The sequence below is a fragment of the Euprymna scolopes genome, chromosome 28 (assembly GCF_053919585.1).
Source record: "Euprymna scolopes isolate OS-2025 chromosome 28, ASM5391958v1, whole genome shotgun sequence".
In the NCBI taxonomy this organism is placed as follows: Eukaryota; Metazoa; Mollusca; class Cephalopoda; order Sepiida; family Sepiolidae; genus Euprymna; species Euprymna scolopes.
Window position 1 is genome coordinate 57,311,762 of NC_136509.1, and position 27,500 is coordinate 57,339,261.

General features: G+C 33.1%; 1 protein-coding gene and 1 pseudogene across 5 annotated transcripts in view; both read right to left on the reverse strand.

Moving 5' to 3' along the window:
• Positions 1-27,500, reverse strand: part of LOC145249653 (inter-alpha-trypsin inhibitor heavy chain H1-like) — a 362,855-nt gene that overhangs the window by 270,367 nt on the left and 64,988 nt on the right. The window lies entirely within an intron of this gene.
• Positions 13,596-13,729, reverse strand: LOC145249864 (U2 spliceosomal RNA; annotated as a pseudogene).

Sequence of the window (27,500 nt, forward strand, 5' to 3'; positions counted from 1 at the left end):
ATCTGGAGACATTGCTTAGTAGTAGAGCATTTGACTTCAGATCAAATGATTCCCTGTTCAAGCTCAGGTGTACCTCACCATTTTATTTTATTTTTTCTTATTGATGAGTTCAGTTTACGATAAATAAAGAAATACCATTTAAAATCGCCGCAAATCATTTCTTTGTTTGCATATGTTAAACATTAAAATTAATGAAGCCCAAATATCAGTTGGCGAGATATTGTAAGCAAGCACAGACGGAATTTGATGAACGACATTATCATTATTTTTTTGTTGTTGTTGTTGTTCGGCGAATTCGTGCACTGGGCAAATTATTCCTCGTAATATATAATCAATACAGGATTGATTCTAAAATAATATAGACGCAATCTGCATAAATTAAAATATCATGTTTAAGCGTATTGTATGACTGGGCAACGCCGGGCTGACAGCTAGTCAGTTAATAGGATGAGAAAAAAACAACATAAATATTTCTTACTATATATATATATATATATATATATATATATATATATATATATATATATATATATATATATATATATTTGTCAACATCCCATATTTGATTAATTCGTGCTTTCTTTCGCGGTGTTGTTGAATTCAGTTCATTTCGTGTTTTTTTTTTTCAATTATCAGGTTGGCAGGAACGTTCTTGCTATTTTTCACTTTTAAATTCAAACAAAAATTTATTGATTGAAATAAGCACCATCAGAATCAATGCAAAACAAGTGTATTTAGGCTATCACGTAACAATCTTGCATTCTGATGGCGATGAAATCGCTGAAGGCATTTTGATATCGCTTAAGTTTTTGAAGCATTTCTTGCGCAGAAAGTTGTCGAGATGCTTGAAAAAGTGGTAGTCGGTAGGTGAGAAGTCTGGAGAGTATGGCGGATGAGACAAAGTTTCGTAGCCCAATTCCTTCAAGTTCTGCAGAATCGGTTTAACAACGTGTGGTCGAACATTGTCATGGAAGAGAATTGGGCGTTTTGGCCTTTTCTATTAACTAATGTTGGATGTTGTTTTCAAAGTTTCTGCTGCATTTCATCCATTTTTTACAGTACTCCTCTCTCGTAATGCTTTCGCCTGCATTAAAAAAAAAAACTGTAATCAATGAGACCGGTCGCAGACCATTAAACAGTCAGCATAATCTTCTTCTGGCTTTGGGAAGTGATGTGGAGCTTCGTCGACATCTTACAACTAGGCTGAGCATCGCCGGTTGTCGTAAAGAACCCACTTTCCACCGCAAATTACAGCCTAGTCGAGAAACGGGTCATTCTTGTTGCGTAAAAGAAAGAACGATAACACTTCATAACTGCGTTTCTTTTGGTTGTTGTTCAATTCGTGAGGCAACCATTTATCAAGTTTTTCTGTCTTTCCAATTTCTCTCAAGTGTTTGTAAATCGTCGTATACGTTACGTCTAATTCAGAAACAAGTTCTCGAACAGTTGTTTGTGGATTGGCTTCGATTAAGGCTCTTAATTGATGATGTTAACATCTGAGGGCCTACCATTACGCTTATCATTTTTTAGACTCCCGTCGCCACCACGAAATTTTTTAAACCACCATTGTGCTATGCGCTCAGTAGTGGTTCCTGTGCCAAACGCTTCGTTGTTTCAGTAGCTTTTTGACTTAGCTTTACCTGAAATGAAAACAATTGTGCCAATTTGCTTATTTTCCATCTTGTATTCAACGTTCTGAAAAGAAGATATAATTGTTTTAAAACGATTGTAATTTAAACGATTAGATAAAGCGAAAAACGCTGTTTAAAATGATATATAAAGTAAAGGTATTATAACGAAAACTTATTTGACACTGCATCAGTTGAAATCAAAATAAAAAATTCTGCAAGAAAATTCATGTCAACCTAATAGTTGATGCATCCTTGTATGCCTGTGTAAAGCTCGGTATGTCTTTGATTGAGATTGTCGGACTGACTTCCTCATCTTGGTTGTTATCATCACAACATTTCGGCCGTTTTGCTCTCCGGCCTTCATCAGGTGTTTTGTATCGAACTGGGGAACCGTTTGTTAGGAGTCTCGAACCTAACCCTTTATTATTATTACGGGGGTACCGTGTTCGGACTCCAGCTAGGCTCTGGGACATAGTTGCTGATTCTCTGTTTTGAATGTTACTTTTTCACTGCCTTCGTTCAGGATTGAACTCAGCACCTTTGGGTAACTGTAAACTTTGATACAACGTCTAGGACCACTCGGCCATATGTCACTAGGACAATTCTTAGTTGATTTTGTTAATGTTAAACCTATGTTGTTATTCAAGGTTTTCTCTCTCTATCAGAGGTGTCCAAATTGTATTCAGCTCTATGCTTGGTTTGTTCAGTAGGTTGTTATGTCCGAGCATGTGAGCTGTTTCTTTAAGTTTTTTCACTTTCCAATGGGTCTCTTTGTTTATTATTTTTACTTCATCACATAGGGGGCGATGGTCCCCCCTCTCCATCCAGACATGGTTGGCTATACCCGATTTTTCCGTCTCCCGTTTAGTTACCGCTTTTCGGTGTTCTTCCACCCTTACTTTAAGGGGGCGGCATGTTTCACCCTTGTAAACCTTTCTGCAACTGCATGGGATGGAGTATATGCAGTTTTTGGTCATTTTCTACTCCATGCGGGGCTTCACCCGTACCAGGTGTCGTTTGAGTGTTGACTCGCTCTTGAATACCGTCCTGATGTTGTAGGGGGCACATATTCTCTGAATCTTTTCGGAGAAGCGTCGTATGCATGGTAGGCAGACTGTTGGAGGTTTTTGGGTTTCATTCTCCTCTCTTATACTATTAACACATCTGGTGGATAGTATGCTATCGGGGTAGTTGTTACGACGGAGGGTATTCTTCAACCTGACCATTTCTTGGTGGTATGTAATGGTGTCGCTACTTATTGTCTCTGCTCGATGTTGTAATCAGCGTGCGATTCCATGTTGATACTGTATGGGTGATGGGAGTTGAAGTTAAGGTATTGACCGGTGAAGGTAGGCTTGCGATATACGGATGTCTTAAACCCATGCTCTGTGCGTGATATGAGTATATCAAGGAAGGCCAGTTGGTTATCTGTTTTTTTTAACAAACGGTTCCCCAGTTCGATACAAAACACCTGATGAAGGCCGGAGGGTAAAACGGCCGAAACGTTGTGACGATAACAACCAAGATGAGGAAGTCAGTCCAACAATCTCAATCAATGAAAACACCTCATCTCAAAAATACAGACAATTACTCGGTATGTCTGTTTGAAATAGCGTTCCTCCCACTGCTGAATAACAGATGCATTTTTTAAAACTATCTGCTCTTGTGTTTATGCCAAACGCCATGTTTAACCCAATTGCGATTTTCTTTTTACTGTTGTTGTTGATTATAGATCCATTTTATTCGTTTAAATTTCGACATTTTTTTAATACTAACACGAGACTGGGAGATTAGATTATAAAGTTCAATCACGATTAAACTCTCTTAAATCATAGATTAGGGGAAGAATAAACGCACTCGATTTAGTAGGTGTGGTATTAAAAAGGGTAAAAAAAAGGGTATTTTCATTTTTCAGATACTGAATCAAGATCTTTAATTTAAAAAGCACAGACTTTCGTACTATTAAACTAAACTTTGATACGGAAGCATTGAAATATTACGATTTTACAAAAGATTTTAAAGTAAATTTTATCAACACGATATTTTTTTCGTCCATAACAAAAACGCTTACCTACATCCCACACACACCCCTATGCATGCAGATGTAAACTCTAGAATTGGTTAAGCTGGATTTCGATGCAATTCTGTACTAATAATTTTAGAGTTATGAACCTCTACTTCTCCACCCACAACCAGATATAGATAAAAAATTGCATCCGGTGAACAATCAATAATATACAAAAGCTCATGATGTTTCAGCATTCAATATTCTAGGAAAGTTTTAATATGCTGTAAAGCCACTGAACCAAATTAAACCCGAAAAAGATATAAGCATCTTTATAGTCTAATGTATAGCAACGATTAACAAGCGAATCATTATCGGTATTTTAGTTTACTGCACGCTCATATGTCGCGACATTAATCTAAATATTGCTGTGCTATATGTAAATATACACATCACATAACTCTACGTGTACACACACACACACAAACACACACACACACACACACACACACACACACACACATATATATATATATATATATATATATATATATATATATATATAGCAGTCTCCTTCAGTCTTTGACAAACTATGGATACCCACGCAGTGTTGCTTGCACGTGAAACTTTTTGTGGCAGGAGGTGCGCAATCTTCACCCACACCTCTCCTGAGACGACACTGTCAAATACCAATGGCAAGTGAAGTACATGACGACTGGAAACAAATGCCGAGATAAGCGGAGAGCACATACAGCATCCAGAATTCCCAAATGGTCATCCATCTGGTATTAACCAGGCTCAACGTTGCTTAACTTCAGTGATCTGATGAGAACTGGTGTGTCAATGCGATTATATATATATATATATATATATATATATATATATATATATATATATAAATGTAGAGTTTAGTTTCCTAGAAGTACATCCAATGAAACAACATGTGTCTACCAAACAGTGCTCAATGAGTGAACAGAGCAGGTATCTTAAATTTATTTATACAAACATTAATGGCTACATATGTGCATACATGTTTCTGTAATCACCCGCGTTGAGGGATTACGTCTTCAGGCCAAGAATTACCGTCGAGAACTGATATTTCAAAGAAAAACATTATTTTTTATTTCGTTAACAAAGTTAGAATGTAACCTGAGTGGGAGTTATAAGCGGGGGGGGGGGACAAGTGAGGTCTTTGAAGATAATAAACATCTTCTTTTTTATTTCCCTTTCTTTTTATCTATCCCATCTTTTGGTTTTTATGGCATAAGGTACTTGAGAATTTAGTATTTTTGTTTTTCAGTCCGTAAATTAAAAACACTTCTTATGGTCACTGAGTACTGACCGGTGTCTTTTTATCCACACCCATCCAACCCCCCCCCCACACACAATATTCAAATCAACCCATATATATACATATATATATACATACATGCACATACATACATATGTATATATAGATATACACATATACACACATACATTTACACATACACACAACATATACATATATATACATACATACATATACACACACACGTACACACATCTATATATATAATCACACATACATATATACACGCTTATACACATATACATACACACATACATATGCACACACGCGCATACGCGCACCAGCATACACACAATACATACACACATTCAGACCATCCGCAGGCGCAGACAACATCCCCATCCCTTCGTGTCTCCAAATTTTCACAGACGTATACGAGACACATACACATATAGATACACATACCCACATGCGCAGGGACACATAGAAACTCGTTCACTCACTAAGCAGGAAAAACACAGCAATACGTGCACAAATGCAAAAAACTTTTTCAATAATAATAAGGTGTCTTTTTACTTCAGTAGTGTGGTAACCCCTTTATATATGAAACAGCTTGCCACTACAGTCCACACGGGTGTACATATCCATATATAACATACATACATATACACTCAGACATCCATACATTCTTGTAATATACTTTGCTACAACTATCATATACGAGACAGCCTATTTTGATAGTTCAGAAATATATATGCATATATATATACACATATACATACATACTTATATACATCTACATACACATACATACACATACACACGCATATATACATACACAAACATACACGCATACATAAATACACTTATACATACATATTTACATAAAATGCAGACATATATATATGTACACTGCCACCAAATGATACATCTAAAATAGAAATAGACATGAACTCATTTACTACATAATTCTCTTTTTCTATCAAACTCCACACGCATAGTTATATTACCCGCCCCCACCTGCTTGTTACGTTTTCCTAAGTTGTACGTTTTTTTACTACGTAAAAATTTATAGTGAATTCAGCTTGAAGTTCATAGGCCTATCCTCATATTAAGCAAGCACTGTTTCGATGGTTACGCAGATATACATAAGATGTATAACGATACAATAATAACATATGACAGAAATCAGAGTATTTAGGTTATACAAACTGAGTATCAAAGCTTATATATTGTAGTACTTACCTTCCTCTTTATTCATTCCCCCTTATTTCTTTATTCCCTTTTCCTTCATTCACCCTTCATTACTTACTTTCTTTTATCTATTTATTCATTCATCTTGTTTTTTCTTTTTTTTTTCTTTTTTTAATTTTCCTACCCAGGTATATAAAGATCATATATCCATACATGCACACACCCAAAAATATCCATATGCGTACATTATTTCGAGGTTCACCCAAACAATCTATTACTCTTTGGTTCAAATATAGTTTCATACAGGTATTTATTTAGGTTACTAATATTATAACTGCTTGTTGAAGTAGAATATTAAGCGACTCATATAATCACTACGAGTAGGATCATAGTTGCGACCTCACTTATCCTCTTTGGGGGGTTATTTGATGGGGGATAGTTGTACTCATAGTTATTCTGGTCTACTAATTTAGAGTTCTTTAAGTGCGTGTATTCTGGAATGTTTGCAGGATATAGCAGTTTCTTGTTTAATATTTAATAATTTATCCCTATCTTTAAACCCAGTTATCTCAAGTTTTTCTGATAAGCATAATGGACATGGTGAGTTCAATGAGTGGCAAGTATTGGCCCTTCTAATAATCCTCCATTCTATACTAGGTGTTTTATTTTCTCTAACTAATTTCCAGTAATATAATGATAAGGAAGTGTCCTTTTCATATGTTTGATTATTCATTGAGCGTGTATGTCCATAGAATCTATTTTTGAAAGTCATTTGGGTACTACCTATGCAGAATCTTTCGTCCCTAGGGTTCTCTACTGGGAATATCCTAGCCTGGTATACCACTGATGGGGTCAGACATTCATTTTTATTGGGCATTCCTCAGGCTTTTGGCAGTTACATTTATTCACAGCCGTGTTAGCACTAGTATTTACACCTTCTCTATTAGTCGTCTTTAAAATTCTTCCATTATGCTTTTTTATAATCCTTTCTAAGTTATCACTACAGCTATAACTTAATTTTAATGTATTTTTATTAAATATTTTATGTAATATATTATTTGGTGGGAAATGCTTGTTAATAAGTTGTAAAAAATTTGTACCAAGTCTTGTTTTCAACATAATATTAAAGGGGGTGTGAACCAAATGATTTTCCTGCTACGATTTCTAGACCCATTTGTGCTAGCGTTAGTTACTTTATATTTTATCTCTATGTCTTTATACCCACTATTTTTAAGTGCTGTATTATAAATAGCTTTGCAATCATTGAAAGTTACTTCATCAGATGAATTGTTACTTATTCTACTTTCAATAGATAACGGTATATGTTTAATAATGGATGGTGGATGGTTAGACTGTGGGTATATATAAATAGGATTAGCGTTATCCTTCATATATGGTTTATAAGTATTTAAATCAAGATCTAAAGTAACGTCAAGGAAATTAACCTGTTTTAAGTTAGCATTAACTTCTACTTTTAGGCCAAAATCTTTCATATGCTGATGGGTGTAATCCTAGTAATTATTAAAAGGAAGAAATGATTAAATAATAGAATTTCTCTTTTCATTGTTGTTATTGGCGTTTATTTCCTTTGTTCTAATACTACATTTTATCTTTTCTGTACCCGATCAGTGAAGGAGAAATGTTCTGAGTTTGGGGCAAAGTTTATATATAACGATACAGTAGAGAGATGCTAGCAAAATTTCTTCCGTGTGAAAGAAGTTGTATGGACAAGAAGATCTGCAAGGCAAGTATGAAACAATTTTTCTATCGAGATGAACGTCTTTTTGTGGAGTTATTTTCTTTGCATTTAACTTTCTGCTATACAATCCAAAGATAAGAGTAAAAATGTGAACGGAGGGCGTAACCTCGATGAACTGATTCATTAAATCTATGAAATAGTTGAATTATCAAAGAATGTTTCAAATAACACTTATAGACATGAGGCACGAATACATTTATCAAGTGCTGAAAAGATTTGAAAGGTGTTTATTATACAAAGTGTGCTTATCAAAAATGTGCTTATCAAAAATGTGTTTATCAAAAATGTGTTTATCAAAAATGTGTTTATCAAAAATGTGCTTATCAAAAATGTGTTTATCAAAAATGTGCTTATCAAAAATGTGCTTATCAAAAATGTGCTTATCAAAAATGTGTTTATCAAAAATGTGCTTATCAAAAATGTGTTTATCAAAAATGTGCTTATCAAAAATGTGTTTATCAAAAATGTGTTTATCAAAAATGTGTTTATCAAAAATGTGTTTATCAAAAATGTGCTTATCAAAAATGTGTTTATCAAAAATGTGTTTATCAAAAATGTGCTTATCAAAAATGTGCTTATCAAAAATGTGCTTATCAAAAATGTGTTTATCAAAAATGTGCTTATCAAAAATGTGTTTATCAAAAATGTGTTTATCAAAAATGTGTTTATCAAAAATGTGCTTATCAAAAATGTGTTTATCAAAAATGTGCTTATCAAAAATGTGCTTATCAAAAATGTGCTTATCAAAAATGTGTTTATCAAAAATGTGTTTATCAAAAATGTGCTTATCAAAAATGTGCTTATCAAAAATGTGCTTATCAAAAATGTGTTTATCAAAAATGTGTTTATCAAAAATGTGCTTATCAAAAATGTGCTTATCAAAAATGTGTTTATCAAAAATGTGTTTATCAAAAATGTGTTTATCAAAAATGTGTTTATCAAAAATGTGTTTGAGTCGATTCTATAGAAAGTCCTTTCCGCCAGCTTGTTGGGTTCCTAATCTGTCACAAATCAATTTGAAACATTTTCTATCGCTGAATGCACACATTGAATGGCATCTTACGGATAGATCCATTGTTTTCTCTTTTAGTAGGAATTAAATGGTTCACTGTTAAACTGTTAAATAGTAAGAATATATCCGCTAGTATTTATTTGATCATTTTAAATTCATAAGGACGAAGACAGAAAAGCGGTCATTAAAGTTTTTTTTAATTTCTTTACATGTGTTTTTTTTTTGTTTTGTTTCTTTACATATGTCTTTTATATGTGCGTATATATGTGTATTTGTTCTGCTATGTTTCAGACATGTATATCTGTGTGGAAGCTAAACTACAATAACCTTTTTACTAACCTGTCACTTTTTCGCCCACCAATTTTAACTCGTTTTCTTTCATCGACGTGTCATGTCAAACGCTATATTGTCTTCATTCCTCCCCATCCATTATAATAATGTAATGTAAATACACCAACCCCTTTTCTGTCTTTGCCCTGACTTTACATACTTTTTCCTTCCTTTTCTTTTCCTTTTCTAAGGGCAAGCTTTTTCATCGGTTTGGGTCGAAAATTTTAGTTACCAATATATAAATGTATGTATGTATATATGTATGTATGTATATATGTATGTTTGCATGTCTGCCTAAAACTTTCAATAGAGGCGACGGATTTTACCAAGATCAGTATCGTTTTAAAGTGCGACCTTTCATACGACAAATATCGAAAATTTGGCTAAAAACATTAATATTTTCGCCTTCAACTAGGCAATTTTCTACAGGGGGGGCACTTTTTTCGCCGATATTTTTTAAAGTTATCCTCTTCTTTAGATTGTCTAGCCTTAATTTAAAAAAATATCGCTTCCGGTTTGGTGGTGGCTGTAACAGCATAGACGTTAGGCTTTACCTCGTTCTTTACCTCCTTCGTGGTACGGGTTCGTGCCTGCTTTCCTACTACCACTTTTTTCTTTTCTTTTTGCTCAACATACACATCCAAACACCCGGGCAACGCCGGGCTGAAATGCTAGTATATCTATAAAAGTGAACGTGTCTGTGTGTATATGTGTGTGTGTCCATATCCCTACGCAATAACTCTGTCAATTTTGAGTCTACAGACTCGAAATTTGATATACAGAGTATTGAGATTTAGGAAAATCGAGGTGATCGGGTTTCGGACAGAAATTTCGCTGTTAAGGGGTCAAAGTTCAACGATTTGACCTTTGAGAACTCTACCGAACTCCTCCGACAATTTTGGGTCTAAACACTTGAAATTTTAGATATAGGTTCCATGGACATGAATCTAACTTAATAACTTGATTTGAGCCCAAAAGATTAAATATTAAGGAGTCATAATAGGGATCAAAGTTTTAAAAAAATTGAACGTTTTTTTGTTTTTTTGTTTTTTGCTTAGTATACACCTCCAAACACCCGGGAAACGTCGGGCTGAAATGCTAGTATATATATATATATATATATATATATATATATATATATATATATATATATATATATATATATATATATATATATATTTGCAGTATCTAAGCTATGATGTATAATATATATATTTGTTCTATATGAGATATTATACATAATATATATAGAGTTGCTCTATATGAGATATTATGTATAATATATATATTTGCTCTATGTAAGATATTATGTATAATATATATATATGTATATTTTCTCTATATAAGATACTAGCGGGGGTACCCGGTGTGGCCCGGGTGTTTGGAGGTGTGTATGGTGTTAAATATAAAAGAAGCCGAGGCGGGGGGTAAAAGTTGGTAGGATCGAACCCGAAGCCCTGAGGCGAAGTTTGTGAATAAAATCGGCCAGCCAGAATGAGTTGATGTTTGAATTTATTTAAGTAAGAACCAAATTGACAGGTGCGCGCACGGAAGTCATAGAGCAATAGCTATTCAGCAAATGAGGTCAATGACCAGGTTTGTTTGTTATAAACGAAGTATAAAAGAAAACAACGTTAAAATTTAAGTGAGGGGGTAATCAAAACATCGAAAAAAAACACAAAAAAAATAACGTAAGGCAAACGAATGATGTTAAATGTAAAAATCGAAAAAAAAAAAAAAAGAAATGGCTTAAATAAGCCTGTTTCGATATTAAAATTTAAAAAATCGGTGGGTACCTGGGTGTTTTTGGGTGTGTCGTCGGGGGTGGATAAGCGAAGTAAAAAAAAAAACCAGAAAAACGAACGTTACGTGAAAAATTGCTTAAATAACACTGGTTCAATATTTAAATTTAAAAAATCGAAAAGAAAAGACATCTCACACCACGATTCGAACTCAAAACGTTTAGATAACGAACCAACACGCTAACCAACTGAATTAACGCGACGTACATGAAATTTAGTCAGTTTTTCAACTATTTAAAGTAAATCAGGTCATAACGTCATCTGAGGGGGAGGGGCCGTTTTTGTTGCCCCCCCCCCCTCCTGTTGAAAATTGTCGATTTCGGGGTGAAAAATGAACGTTTTTGGCCAATTTTTCGCTATTTTTCGAGCGAAGGATGGAACTTCAATATGATACCGAGTTTGTGAATTTTCGTCGTGTCTGTCAAAAGTTTTTAGCGGACACACAAACACACATACAAACATACAAACATACATATATACATACATACACACATTTTCGCTTTTATATATATAGATTATGTATAATATATATATTTGCTCTATATAAGATATTATGCATAATATATATATATTTGTTCTATATAAGATATTATGTATAATATATATATTTGCTATGGCAACAATTGAAATGAATGTCTCTCGTCTTGGGAGGCCTCAAGTTTTGACAAGCTTCTTGGTTTGACCTTTACTCCTGATCTTAAATGGAACACGTACATCAAATCTGTTGCCAAGGCTGCTGGAAAAATGGTCGGATCCTTCTATCGATCCGGTAGATATCTCACCGCTGATGCAATTCTCTATCTATATAAGAGCCAGGTACGTCCAAGGATGGAATACTGTTGCCACATCTGGACAGGAGCTGCTAGAAAAGACTTGTCCTGCCTTGATAGAGTTCAAAATAGACTTCGTAGCCTCGTAGGAGATGTCCTTTTCTCTTCGCTGCAACCTCTATCTCACAGAAGAGATGTTGCGAGTTTGTCTCTGATGTATCGTTATTTTCATGGAAAGTGTTCGACTGAGCTTCAATCTATGGTCCCCCCTCGCAAAACTTTCACAAGAAACACTCGACTAGCTGAAAACACTATCAATAATTCCCCCCACTCTTTATCTGTGCCTAAACCTAAACGTAGATTCCATGAACAAAGCTTCTTTCTTAGAACTGCACGCCTGTGGAATTATCTTCAGTTTTCCTGCTTTCCAGCTGACTACAATATGGTTTTCTTCAAGTCCAACGTAAACAAGTTCTTGATGAGCTGTTCCACTTGTTAACAAATTCACCGATTTTGCATTACTAACGATTACTTTTATTGTCCAATTGACTACTGTACACTCTTAATCCTTATCCTCGAGTGGTCTTTGAACCTTGATAAGTGGTTATGCCTAAGTAAAAAAAACAAACTCTGTAGATCATGGTTGCTTGTTTGCCCCTGTGCACATTGGATAACGGTATCAAAATAAATATCAATAAATGATAACGTCATTCACTTGAACAGCCATGAGAATAATAGGGCACAGTATATGACATCACAAAATAATGACGTCATCTATATATATAAAAGGCAAAAATCGGTGTGTATGTATGTATGTATGTATGTTTGTTTGTAACGCTAAAACTTTTGAAAGACGGAACCAGAGTTGACAAATTTGGTATCATATTGCACCTTGATCACCCGGATGACAAATATCGAAATTTCACGTCAAACGGACCAGTAGAAAGGGGTCAACTGATCGTTTTTCTCCTAGGGGGGCCCCCCAAAAAACCTGTCATTTTAACGTTATTCAATACGTGTCACGTGACGTGACGTCAGCTCAAACTTTTGACAGACACAACCAAAGTTGACAAATTATGTATCATATTGAACCTTGATCACCCGCATGACAAATATCGAAATTCCACACCAAACGGACCATTAAAAGGGGGTGAACTGATCATTTCTCTCCTAGGGGGGCCCCCCCAAAAAACCTGTCATTTTAATGTTAATATTACATAATCCAAGAACGCTTAGTCATGTCACGTGACGTGACGTCAACATCCAGTAATGGCGAACAAATGTAAACAAACACTTTGTTTTACCGATACTTTTGTAATTTCTCTTCTGCTTTGTTCTAGAGATTATTAAACTCCATGACAATGTCTCCAACGTATTTAACTGGTTAAAAATAGTATTTATACAAGAGTTTTAACGAAAAATATCAGGAAAAAATGTACAGGAATAAAAAAAAATTCAGCTTTCAAAATATTCGTCGATAAAAAAACCGATCTTTATATTTACGCTAGCCATTTTGTATATTACCACGTGACCTGCTATCTCTTAAACTGGAGGGGGGGATCCACTTGAATCCAACAAAACCAGTAATTTTTTTTTTCTATTATATATACATCATTTTCTATAAAATTAAGTGTAGACTTTATAATTAAAACAAAAAATGTTATTCATACTAAAAAAAAAAAACGCTTAGTCATGTCACGTGACGTGACGTCAACATCCACTAATGGCGAACAATTGTACCTATTTACTATGCCTCCCCACGGGACAGAGTTAGACACCAGGGTCGTTTTTTAACGTGGAGAAAAGGTACAAAAATAAAAATTGTCTCAGTCGTGGAGGATTTCTCCTCCACCGAAAGAGAACAAGAAATAGAAGTGCAGCATCTGAAGAACAGATACTACACTTTGATCTTGACCAAAAGGCCAAGAATGCGAACAATTGTAAATAACAACTTTTTTCACAAAACCAACACCGTCTTTCTTTTTTTTCTCTCTCTCACCCACTTACTCTTCCCTCTCTCTCACCCTCTTTCTCTTGACGTCACACCACTGTTAAACTGTGGGGGGGGGAACACATTCCCAGGCATTATCTCCTATAGATGCACATTTTATTAGAAATTCAGCTTTCAAAATATTAGACGATAATAAAAATATAAAACCAACACCCTCTTTCTCTTTTCTCTCTCTCTCACCAACTTACTCTTCTCTCTCTCTCACCCTCTTTCTCTTGACCTCCTACTACTGTTAAACTGTGTGTGTGTGGGGGGGGGAAGAGGCAGCTTGAAAACCAACAAAAACAGTGCACAGTTTCCCAAGCATTTGGGGTGGGAAGGGGGGGAAGAAGCCGAGCGCACAGTTTCGTGTGAGAGAGAGAGAACAATTCTCAACCTATATACTCAACAAATTTTTTATCTACAGATTTGAAAGTTTGTATATAGGGTATTCAGACATATGGAAATATATCTAGCATAATCTATCTATTATATCTATAAAAGTGAAAATGTGTGTGTGTGTGAGGTAGCCAGAGAGAGAGAGAGAGAGAGAGAGAGAGAGAGACAACAATTCTCAACCTATATATTCAATACATTTTTTATCTACAGATTTGAAAATTTGTATATAGGGTATTCAGACATATGGAAATATATCTAGCATAATCTATCTATTATATCTATAAAAGTGAAAATGTGTGTGTGTGTGTGTGTGTGTGTGTGTGTGTGTGTGCGTAAGAGAGAGAGAGAACAATTCTCAACCTATATACTCAACGTATTTTTATCTACGGATTTTAAACTTTGTATATAGGGTATTCAGACATATAGAAATATATCTAGCATAATCTATACATTATATCTATAAAAGTGAGAATGTGAGTGTGTGAGAGAGAGAGAACAATTCTCAACCTATATATTCAACAAATTTTTTACCTACAGATTTGAAAATTTGTATATTGGGTATTCAGACATATGGAAATATATCTAGCATAATCGATCTATTATATCTATAAAAGTCAGAATGTTTGCGTGTGGTTGTATGTGTAAGGTTGCGAGAGAGAGAGAGAGAACAATTCTCAACCTATCTATTCAATAAATTTGTTATCTACAGATTTGACCATTTGTATATAGGGTATTCAGACATATGGAAATATATCCAGCATAATCTATCTATTATATCCATAAAAGTGAGAATGTGTGCGTGAGAGAGACAGAGAGAGAGAGAGAGAGAGTAAGTACAATTCTCACCCTATATATTCAACAAATTTTTTATCTACCGATTAGAAAATTTGTATATAGGGTATTCAGACATATGGAAATATATCTAGCATAATCTATCTATTATATCTAGAAAAGTGAGAATGTGTGTGAAAGAGAGAGAGAGAAGAGAGAGAGAGAGAACAATTCTCAACCTATATATTCAACTAATTTTTATGTACAGATCTGAAAATTTGTATACAGGGTATTCAGACATATGGAAATATATCTAGCATAATCTATTATATCTATAAAAGGTAGAATGTGTGTGTGTGTGTGAGTGAGTGAGTGAGTGAGTGAGTGAGTGAGAGAGAGAGAGAGAGAGAACAATTCTCAACCTATATACTCAACAAATTTTGTATCTACAGATTTGATAATTTGTATATAGGGTATTCAGACATAAGGAAATATATCTAGCATAATCTATCTATTATATCTATAAAAGTGAGAATGTGTGTGAAAGAGAGAGAGAGAGAACAATTCTCAACCTATATATTCAACAAATTCTATCTTTACAGATTTGAAAATTTGTATATAGGGTATTCAGACATTTGGAAATATATCTAGCATAATCTATTATATCTATAAAAGTGAGAATGTGTGTGTGAGAGAGAGAGAAAGAACAATTCTCAACCTATATACTCAACAAATTTTTTATCTACAGATTTAAAAATTTGTATATAGGGTATTCAGACATATAGAAATATATCTAGCATAACCTATCTATTATATCTATAAAATGACCATGTGTGTGTGTGTGAGAGAGAGAGAGAGAGTCAGAGAGAGAGAGAGAACAATTTTCAGCTTGTGTGTGTGAGAAAGAGAGAGAGAAAGAGAGGAAGGAAAATTCTCACCCTATATATTCAACAAATTTTTTATCTACATATTAGAAAATTTGGATATAGGGTATTCAGACGTATGGAAATATATCTAGCATAATCTATCTATTATATCTATAAAAGTGAGAATGTGTGTGTGAGAGAGAGAGAAAGAGAGAGAGAGAGAACAATTCTCAACCTATATATTCAACTAATTTTTTATCTACAGATTTGAAAATGTGTATATTGGGTATTCAGACATATGTAAATATATCTGGCATAATCTATGTATTATATCTATAAAAGTGTGAATGTGAGTGATGGAAAGAGCAAAAAATTCTCAACCTATATAACCTATAAAAGTGAGAATATGTGTGAGAGAGAGAGAGAGAGAGAGAGAACAATTCTCAACCTATATATTCCACACATTTTTGGGCACAGATTTGGAAATTTGTATATAGGGTAGGCAGACATATAGAAATATATCTAGCATAATCGATCTATTATATCTATAAAAGTGAGAACTTGTGTGTGTGTGTGTGTGTGTGTGAGAGAGAGAGAGAACAATTCTTAACCTACATACTCAACAAATTTTTTACCTACAGTTTAGAAAATTTGTATATAGGGTATTCAGACATATGGAAATATATCTAGCATAATCTATCTATTATAACTACAAAAGTTAGAATGTGTGTGTGAGAGAGAGAGAGAGAGAACAATTCTAAACCTATATATTCAACAAATTTTTTATCTACAGATTTGAAACTTTGTATATAGGGTATTCAGACATATGGAAATATATCTAGCATAATCTATCTATTTTATCTATAAAAGTGAGAATGCGTGTGTGTGAGATAGCGAGAGAGAGAGAGAGAAAAAGAGAGAGATAAAAATTCTCAACCTATACATTCAACAAATTTTTTATCCACAGATTTGAACATTTGTATATAGGGTGTTCAGACATATAGAAATATATCTAGCATAATCTATCTATTATATGTATAAAAGTGAGAATGTGTGTGTGTGTGAGAGAGAGGACAATAGTCAACCTATGTATACAACAAATTTTTTATCTACAGATTTCAAAATTTGTATATTGGGCATTCAGACATATTTCAATATATCTGGCATAATCTGTCTATTATATCTATAAAAGTGAGAATGTGTGTGATAGAGAGAGAGAGAACAATTCTCAACCTATATACTCAACAAATTTTTTATCTACAGATTTGAAAATTTGTATATAGGGTATTCAGACATATGGAAATATATCTAGCATAATCTATTATATCTATAAAAGTGAGAATGTGTGTGTGTGTGTGAGAGAGAGAGAGAGAGAGAGAACAATTCTCAACCCATATACTCAACAAATTCTTTATCTACAGATTTTAAAATTTGTATATAGAGTATTCATACAAATAGAAATATATCTAGGATAATCTTTCTATTATATCTATAAAAGTGAGAATGTGTGTGTGTGTGAGCGAGAGAGAGAGAGAGAGAGAGAGAGAGAACAGTTCTCAACCTATACATTCAACAAATTTTTATATATAGAGTATTCAGAAATATCGAAATATATCTAGCATAATCTATTATATCTTTAAAAGTTAGAATGTGTGTGTGAGAGATAGAGAGAACAATTCTCAACCTATGCACTCTACAAATTTTTTATCTACAAATTAGAAAATTTGTATATAGGGTATTCACACATATGGAAATATATCTAGCATAATCTATCTATTATATCTATAAAAGTTAGAATGTGTGTGTGAGGTAGCCAGAGAGAGAGAGAGAGAGAGAGAGTAAGAACAATTTTCAACCTATATATTCAACAAATATTTGATCTACAGATTAGAAAATTTGTATATAGGGTATTCAGACATATGGAAATATACCTAGCATAATCTATCTATTATATCTCTAAAATTGAGAATGTGTGTGTGAGAGAGAGAGAGAGAACAATTTTCAACCTATATACTCAACAAATTTTTTTATCTACAGATTTGAAAATTTGTATATAGGGTATTCAGACATATGGAAATATATCTAGAGTAATCTATCTATTATATCTATAAAAGTGAGAATGCGTGTGTGTGTGAGAGAGAGCGACACAGAACAATTCTCAACCTATATATTCAACAAATTTTTTATGTACAGATCTGAAATATCACATTTGTATAGAAGTAGAAATCTTAATACCTACTCTGATACCTAATAAAAGAAAGGACACTCTTTAGGGCGGATTTTGATTATAACAAGTCACTAATTAGAAATTATAATAAACATTCTAATAATTTAAGAATTTTACCAAAATAAAATTGCATGGTAATCACCCAATTTCTGCCACAAAATTTTGATTGGCAGAACTCATAAACATAAAATATATATTTTCTAATTTCATCTTTTTTTTTTCTTTTTACATAATCTGGTTTGATGTTTTCCCAAATATTCAAATCACTATATTTTGCTGCTTAATATCAAATACAGCAACTGAGTTATTTTTATGCATCAAACAATTACATTTTCTCATTCATCCAAACTAATCACTGAACATCAATTTCATATTTTCTTCACTAAAATATTACTGTGCTTGATGTCATCAAGTGGAGCGGATCATTTTTTTTCATTTGTTCACACATTTTTCCAATTTATATATATTTTAAAGATTCTTAGCCTATGTCATTGCATACCAATCTGTTTATTAAAAGTTAAGGTTCACTGTAAACACATATGTTACACCAAAATAAAAACGCTTCAGATAATGTCTTGATATTCAATTCAGTTTCTCACATGACATCTTATGAAGTTAGTAGAAATGTTACAGACTTTTGAATCTCAAACACTTTCAATACTGTGCACTGATATTTTCTTTTTTGCAATATAAGCACATTCATGATTTTTTTTACAAACGTTAAAAACTTTCACATTGTGTCGCAATATACTGAAACAATTATAAAAATATTTGTTTTTATTTTGAATGATGCAGGGCATCTGAAGAGAGATTTTTCTAACAAAATGAAAGTATAATTTTTAGCAATAGGTATCTAGGAAAAGGCCACTACATATGTTATAAGTTCCAAATTTCCACAACCTGGCAAATACTGGTACATGCTAGCAAATTTAGATTTGCAATTACAAAATATGATTCTAATTTTTTCCTTTGCTCTTTATTCTAACACTACACTAAGTTTACTGTGTTATTTCGCTACAGTTGATATTGTGTAGAACAATAAGAAAATCATAGTGAACAATGCATTCAACAAATTTCACACACATTTCTAGATACCTATATCTAATAAGTTCAAAAGAAAGGACACACTTAGGGAGGTATTTTGGTGGTCAAGTCACTAAAAAGAGATTAGCTGGTTTCCCGGCATAGCCCAGGATATAATAAAGATTGACTGAAATACATGTTCTAGCTGGTTTCTAGGCGTTGCCAGGGATGTAATATAGACACATTATGTTGTATATTACCTGTTCTCTTCTCCCTAAGGTAAAACAATTTCATATACATGCTGTAAATTACCTATGCTAGGGATAAAACATGAACAATATCAGTCCTAGGGTAGATAAAACAAATAATACATAGAGATGAAAGATTCCTCTCCCCTAAGAATCTAACATATGTTCAATATCTGCTTTTGTTTTTTCATTGTTTATACGGTCCCGAGCAACGCCGGGTAGCCCTGCTAGTCTATAATATAAATCTCACTTATCTGTTTAAATGTTTGTATGTATGTATATATGTATGTATGTATGTCTCCCTAAAACTTTCGATATAGGCAACGGATTTTCACGATTTCGGTATCATTTTAAAGCTCGACCCTTCGGACGACAAATATCAAAAAATTGGCCCAAAACATTAATTCCTTCACCCGCAACTGGACATTTTTTCGCCGATATTTTCGAAAGCCATCACCTCTTTTCCTGGTTTGGCGATGGACGCAACAGCTAACGCGTCACTTTTTTTTTCACTTTCTTTTCCTCCTTCGAGGTATGGGTTTGAGTATGTCTGCCTACTACCACTTTTTTTGCGTTCGCAATTTTCCTTCTTTTTTTTTTTTTTTTGCTAAACCAACACCCTTACACACGCCTCCACTTTCTTTCCCACCTTTGTGTCACGGGTTTGAGCCTGCCTGCCTAATACAACTTTGTTTTTTTTTTTTTTGCTTAACACACACATCCAAACACCCGGGAAACGCTGTGAAGCCAGGTTAGTATCAAATGTGATTGAATACTAGTGGGCCGCCCTCCATTGCTTGGTCATAAGATATGCTTAAATATGATAGTATAATTCATGCATATATATATATATATATATATATATATATATATATATATATATATATATGTACATAATACTTGTTTATTGTTATATAAACATGGTCACATCCTGCTGCTACAAATATCCACTTGTTTCAATCAAACAACAGATATCATCAGGCAGCGACTTGACTATTCAAATGTTCAATGAATAATCAAAAACCCGAGTATATATGTACATATATATATATATGTACATATATATATATGTACATATATATATATATGTACATATATATATATGTATATATATATGTACATATATATATATATGTACATATATATATATATGTACATATATATATATATATATATATATGTACATATATATATGTACATATATATATGTACATATATATATATATGTACATATATATATGTACATATATATATATGTACATATATATATATGTACACATATATATGTACATATATATATGTATATATATATGTACATATATATGTGTATATATGTATGTGTATATATATACGTGTATATATATATATGTATATATATATATATATATATATATATATATATATATATATATATAGAGAGAGAGAGAGAGAGAGAGAGAGAGAGAGAGAGAGAGAGGGAGATCAAAAATTCGCCTGTCATTCCTTTTTTAAAAGATGGACTTGCCCGATCGTCAAAGACATGATTCAAACAAAGCGGGCGGTTCACAGAGTTTTGTAATTATTCCTCGCTAGATGACTGAAGTTAAGCCTCAACTGAGTCTGGGCAGTACTAAAATGGGTGACCATTTCAGAACACCAAGTGTCTTCTCTGCTTATCTTGGCATTGTTTCCAGTCGTCCTGAACTTTTTCCTTGCCACTGGAATTAGGCAGTGCTGACTCGGGAGGAGTGTGGTGGGAGATTGCGCAACCCTTGTTTCACAATTATATACAGCAGTATCCCCTGTCTCACGAGACAGAACTGAGGCAATTACTATAGATACAATTCATCTGGTTAGTCTCATGTAATTTCTTGAAAGTATATTGGAATATGCTTGAGTTTTAAAAAAACTGGTGGATTTACATTTGGAACAAATCATGATTGACAAAGCTTTGGATGCCCATGAACAGCTATGGTTTATTACTGGCAAAACTGCATTGATAATGGTGATGACTATGCAGAAAAATAAATTCTGGAGCAGAAAACTTTGTTCGTTTTATGGTACTACTCCTGTTTTTGTAACTCTTTAACTCTTTGAATTAAAAAATAAGAGACTTATCTTTTGGAGCAACCCTCGTTTGCACTTGTACATATCTAGACAAACCCGCTTAGCAACAAAATCACACCCCTTCACTGTTGAGGTCCCTAAATGCTTGAAAGCTTTCTACTCTAATAGTTTCTTCCTTCGAACAGCTAGAATTTTAAATTCCCTTCCTGCTACCTGCTTCCATGACTGCACTGATATGCAAAAATTTAAATGTAATGTAAACCAACATCTTGTTTATCTTTCCTAGGCATGGTCCCAAATAGTAGACCCTTACGCCCAAATGGCAATATGCCATGTGAGGGGTGAACGTGCTTAAATTTTTCTAATATTTCAGTTTCTTTGAAGTATTTTATAGAGTTGTTTGGGGGGGGGGAGAATGTGGCCAAAATATCCCATTCGGAAATTCAAATATTTTTGATTTACATTTAATTTGATTCATGATCATTAAAAATCAAATAAACAACATTCGCTGATTTTTAATTTCTTAATTTGAATTTCTTTCTTAAAGCCTCTTAAGCTTAAGCACTCAATTTTTATATTATTTTGAGAATCCCAATTCCAAAAGTAAAATTCATTTACAAATATTTTGAGATCAATTTATTCTGAACCTAGTATTAAAACAAAAAAATATTTGGCAATGATGCAATAGAAAAATCTGCTACCCCCCCCCCCCGCAAAAAAAAAAAAATAGTCAACACACCACTGTAACCAAAAGCAATAAAAGTTACTTTTTAGCCTACATAGACTGTTTTTATTTTGTACGTATGTTTCAAAGTACTTTAAAACATTTTTATTGCGTTTCAATATTTTTTCAAATGTGATCACGTTAAAGTTACATTTTCAACATGGACATTCTTAAAGTTTACCGGATATCCTTTTCATTTTACAGGGTAAAAAAAAAACAAGCAACTAAATAAAATGTATCTCTCTGCTTAATTTTAAGGAGAAAAAGACAAAAAAAGTTAAGCTTCTGAGTTTAATCTTTACTCCTGATATGAGATGGAACATGTTCATAAAATCTGTTGACAAGGCTGCTGGAAAAATGGTGAGACCATTTTACCGCTCCAGTAGATATCTCACTGCTGATGCATTTCTCTACTTCTATAAAAGCCAAGTAGGTTCAAGGATGGAGGACCGTTGCCACATCTGGGCAGAAACTGCTAGAAGCATCTTATCTTGCTTTGACAGAGTTCAAAATAGATCTCGTAACCTAGTGGGGGATGCCCTTTTCTCTTTTCTGCAACCTCTTTCCTACAGAAGAAACGTTGAGAGCCTGGTGCTGCCTTATCGTTATTTTCATGGTAAGTGCTTGTTTGGGCTCCAATCTATGGTTCTTGCCTGACTTTCACAAAAAACATTCGTTTAGCTATGTTCAGGTTTGGGCACAGATGGAGAGCGGGGGAAATTATTTTCATTGTGGTTTCCACAATCAATAATTTCCCCCCACTCTTTATATGTGCATAAACGTAAACATAGGTTCCATAAACAAAGTTTCTTTTTTTAGAACTTTCCAAGAACTGCACGCCTGTGAAACTCTGTTCCATTTTCCTGCTCACCAACTGACTACAACATGGTCGTCTTAAGGTCCAACGTGAACAAGTTCTTGATGAGCCGTTTTCTTAAGTTATCAAATTTACCGAATTTCCACTATTTACTACGCTATTTTCCCATTAGCCACCATACACTCATTAAGCCTTATTCTCAAGTGGCCTCCAGGCCTTGATAAGTGGTGACTCCTTTGTAAAAAAAAAAAAATTTTTAAATAAATAAAAATATAAGAAATTATGTATAATTCATATATTTGTTCTATATAAGATATTATGTAAAATATGTCCCATCGACGAAATGTTGCATCCCTCTGCCTGTTCTACAAGTATTTTAATGGTGAATGCTCTGATGAACTGTAGACACTTGTGCCCCCACGACGTAGACACCCTCGACAAACCCGACAGGCAGCTAAATCCCACCCCCACTCAGTAGAGATCCCTAGGGGTAAAATATCTTTCTACTCCAGTAGTTTCTTCCCAAGAACCGCTAGACTCTGGAATTCCATTCCAGGTCCCTGCTTCCCTAACTGTACTGACATGCAGAAGTTCAAGTGTAACATGAACCGACATCTTGCTGCCCAAATCCCAACATAGTTCCCCAGTAGTTGCTGCCCTTGATAGTAGCCCCCTACACCAAAGTGGCAATGTGCCTTGTTTGGGGTGAAAATGTATATAAAAAAATATTTGTTCTATATAAGATATTATGTATTATATATAAAGACTTGCTCTATATAAGATATGATGTATAATATATATATATTTGTTCTATATAAGATATTATGTATAATATATATATTTGCTCTATATAAGATATTATGTATAATATATAGATTTGCAGTATATAAGATATTATGTATAATATATATATATATATATATATTTGTTCTATATAAGATATTATGTATAATATATAGAGAGTTGCTCTATCTGAGATACTATGTATAATATATATATATATATTTGCTCTATATAAGATATTATGCATAATATATATATATTTACTCTATATAAGATATGTATATTATATATATATTGCTCTATATAAGATATTATATAATATATATATTTGTTCTATATCAGACATTATGTATAATATATATATATTTGCTCTATATGATATTATGTATAATATATATATATTTGTTCTATATAAGATATTATGTATAATATATATATGCTCTATATAAGATATTATGTATAATCTTTATATCTGCTCTATATAAGATATTATGTATAATATATGTATTTGCTCTATATAAGATATTATGTATAATATATATATCTGCTCTATATAAGATATTATGTATAATATATATTTGCTCTATATAAGATATTATGTATAATATATGTATTTGCTGTATATAAGATATTATGTATAATATATATTTATTCTATATAAGATATTATATACAATATATATATTTATTCTATATAAGATATTATGTATAATATATATATATTTATTCTATATAAGATATGATGTATAATATATATATTTGTTCTATATTAGATATTATGTATAATATTTATATTTGCTCTATATAAGATATTACGTATAATATATATATATATTTATTCTATATAACATATTATGTATATTATATATATTTGTTCTATATAAGATATTATGTATAATATATATATATGCTCTATATAAGATATTATGTATAATCTTTATATCTGCTCTATATAAGATATTATGTATAATATATATATTTGCTCTATGTAAGATATTATGTATAATATATATATATATATATATATATATATATATATAAATATATATATATATATATATTTATATATAAGATATTAAACACTGACTTCCGAGTAACGCAAAATCATGAAAAGAAACTGGAATCTTAGAGAGATATCAATCATACCAGTTTTTATAGGTGCCACAGGGCTTATGAAGAAGGGCCTTAAGTGTTACCTAATATTCCTGGTGAGCCAAGTGCAAAAGAAATCCAGACAATTGCACTTAGGGGAACAACGAAGATACTAAAAAGAGCTCTCGGTTGGTTTCAATAAAAAGCAGGGCAATGTTTGCAGCTGGTTTGGCCCAATACCCAGAGTTACAATCTTCAAAGGTAGAAAATTAAAAAAAAAAAAAAGTATAACAAAATACAGTAAAATGTAGCTCCCCAGACAACATAGTGTTTAAAAACATCTGCTCTGTAGGATTATTCAATCTTTGATATTGATAACTTCCGGGCAACACCGAGTACACCTGCTCTGTGATGTTAAGCACTTTGTATTACCACTTACAAAATATAATACGATATTATTACTATAGTATTATGACTCCCGGGCAACACCGGGATCGAGAAGTTCTTTCTCTTGGGCAATGCGGCATTTAAACACACCTGCTCTATCTATGAGCACTTTTTGATTAGTATATACCACTTACCGAAGATAAACTGTAATCTGTTGCCGTTTAGAGTGCTACTGAAATCACCCAAATAAAATGAAAGTTGCTTCCAGAGCACTATTAAAACCATCTTTTCCGATTTTCTTCACACCTCCTCCGAAAAGAAACTTCAGAAATAATTTTGAAAGAAAATGTCGAGCGAATTGACAGTGTTTTCTTTCCAAATTATGACTGAAAAAGTCTACCACTTTGTCTGAAATTTGTTCTATAGCTCCCTTTAAGGGTGCACTTGGAGATTCGGGAACACGTCCATTTTCTTTCCTGTTTAATTTTACATGAGAATACACTTTTAGATTTTAGACGGATTCTTTAACCTTTATTTTTATAGACACACACACGCGCATACACAGACTGATTTCTATATACAGAGAGAGAATAACTCGAAAAATCATGTGTTAATAAAATCTACATTTTTTTTTTTAATTTTGGCATTTAGTTTCACATGCGTATTTTTCTTATTTTATCAGAGTTCAGTTTATTGGCACGAAAATCTTGATTCCATATACAAAAAATGAACAAATTTTTCGATTTTACCCTTTTTTAAAACCGCACCTACTAAATCGAGTGCGTTTATTCTTCCCCTAATCTATGATTTAAGAGAGTCTAATCGTGATTTAACTTTATAATCTAATCTCCTAGTCTTGTATAAAAGAAATGTCTGAATTTAAATGTATAAAATAGATCTAATATCAACAACAACAGCAAAAAAAAAAAATCGCAATTGGATCAAACATGGTAGGCGTTGGCATAAACACGAGAACGCATAATCTTAAAATGCGTCTGTTATAACTGCGTATTTAGCAGGGGAGATGAGGTGTTTCAAACAGAAGAGTGATACCGTCCGACTGACCAAGCGTTTCACAGAGATACAAGGACGCATCTAATAATTGAAAACATAAAATACATCCACGCGCATGCACTCACACACACGTGCGCGCATATAGAAATACAGTGTAACCCGGATATAAGAGAGGTGTCGAGCCCTGAGTTAATTGTCTTATATTCGGGTTTCTTAAATATTCGGGTTTGGTCTATTTTGTTTAGATAAGTATGGGAACACTTCATATAACGCTTTTTACCTGTACTGAACACGAGTTTATTTAACAGACAAAAAGCTCAGACAAAAATACATTTTCAATCAATTTTCACAAATAATTCAGTCAAAAACTACTTTGTCTTAAAAAAAGTCAGTCATTTTTTATTGTACAGAAATCTCTTTGTTGACATCATGAACACTTTCGTACAATCCGTAAATCATTTTCAATGCACGATCAGAATTACTACTTTTTGCTTCAAAGTAGGCTGTCAGAGTTCAAGCGCATTCAATGCAGCCAGAGAATTTGGCATTGGTTTGTCACTTTCAGAAACATCAAAACGTATGCTTTCGGCATCATCATCGTCGTCAAAATCTGTATCATCCGATTTTATGCCTCGTGTGATGTCCATGTCAAAAAGTTCTCCATGATATTGTGTACTGTTGTCGAAGCTGATAAATTCGTCAAAATGGTGGTGGAGAAACTTGATCATTTTCCTCGAGTATTTTTTCATTCAGTCTGTGATTCAATGAAAAAGCCGGCCTTTTTAAAACAGTTTTGAATTGTTGACGATTTGACTATAAAAAGTGTTCGTTTCATGTGCATGGTCTTCAAAACAGTGATCGGCTTAGCCACTTCAGACAACGGCACTGGCGGTGTAGCATCGATGGCTGCGATTTGCATTCGAACAACTTCTTGACGATTATCCGCTTTGAATGAACAAATGATGCCTTCATCCAAAGGTTGAATGAGACTAGTGGTATTTGGTGGTATTTGGTGGCATGAGCGGTAATTTGATTTATATCCGGCAATAAATTATAACAAGTTACATTGTCCAAAAAAAAACAGAATAATCTTTCGATTTTGAATAATTATTTTTCGATCAAGCGTTTTCGTAACGTTAATAAACAGCTGACTATTCATCCAGGCTTTTACTATTAGTGAAGTAAGAAAACTGTAGACATTTTTAAAGCAGCGTGGTTTTTCCGCCTTACCAACAACTACAGCTTGCTTTTCACTGCCTTACATGTTTGTGAATTGAAGCAGCATGAGTCTGTCTTTAGGAACTTTTGTCCCATTTGACT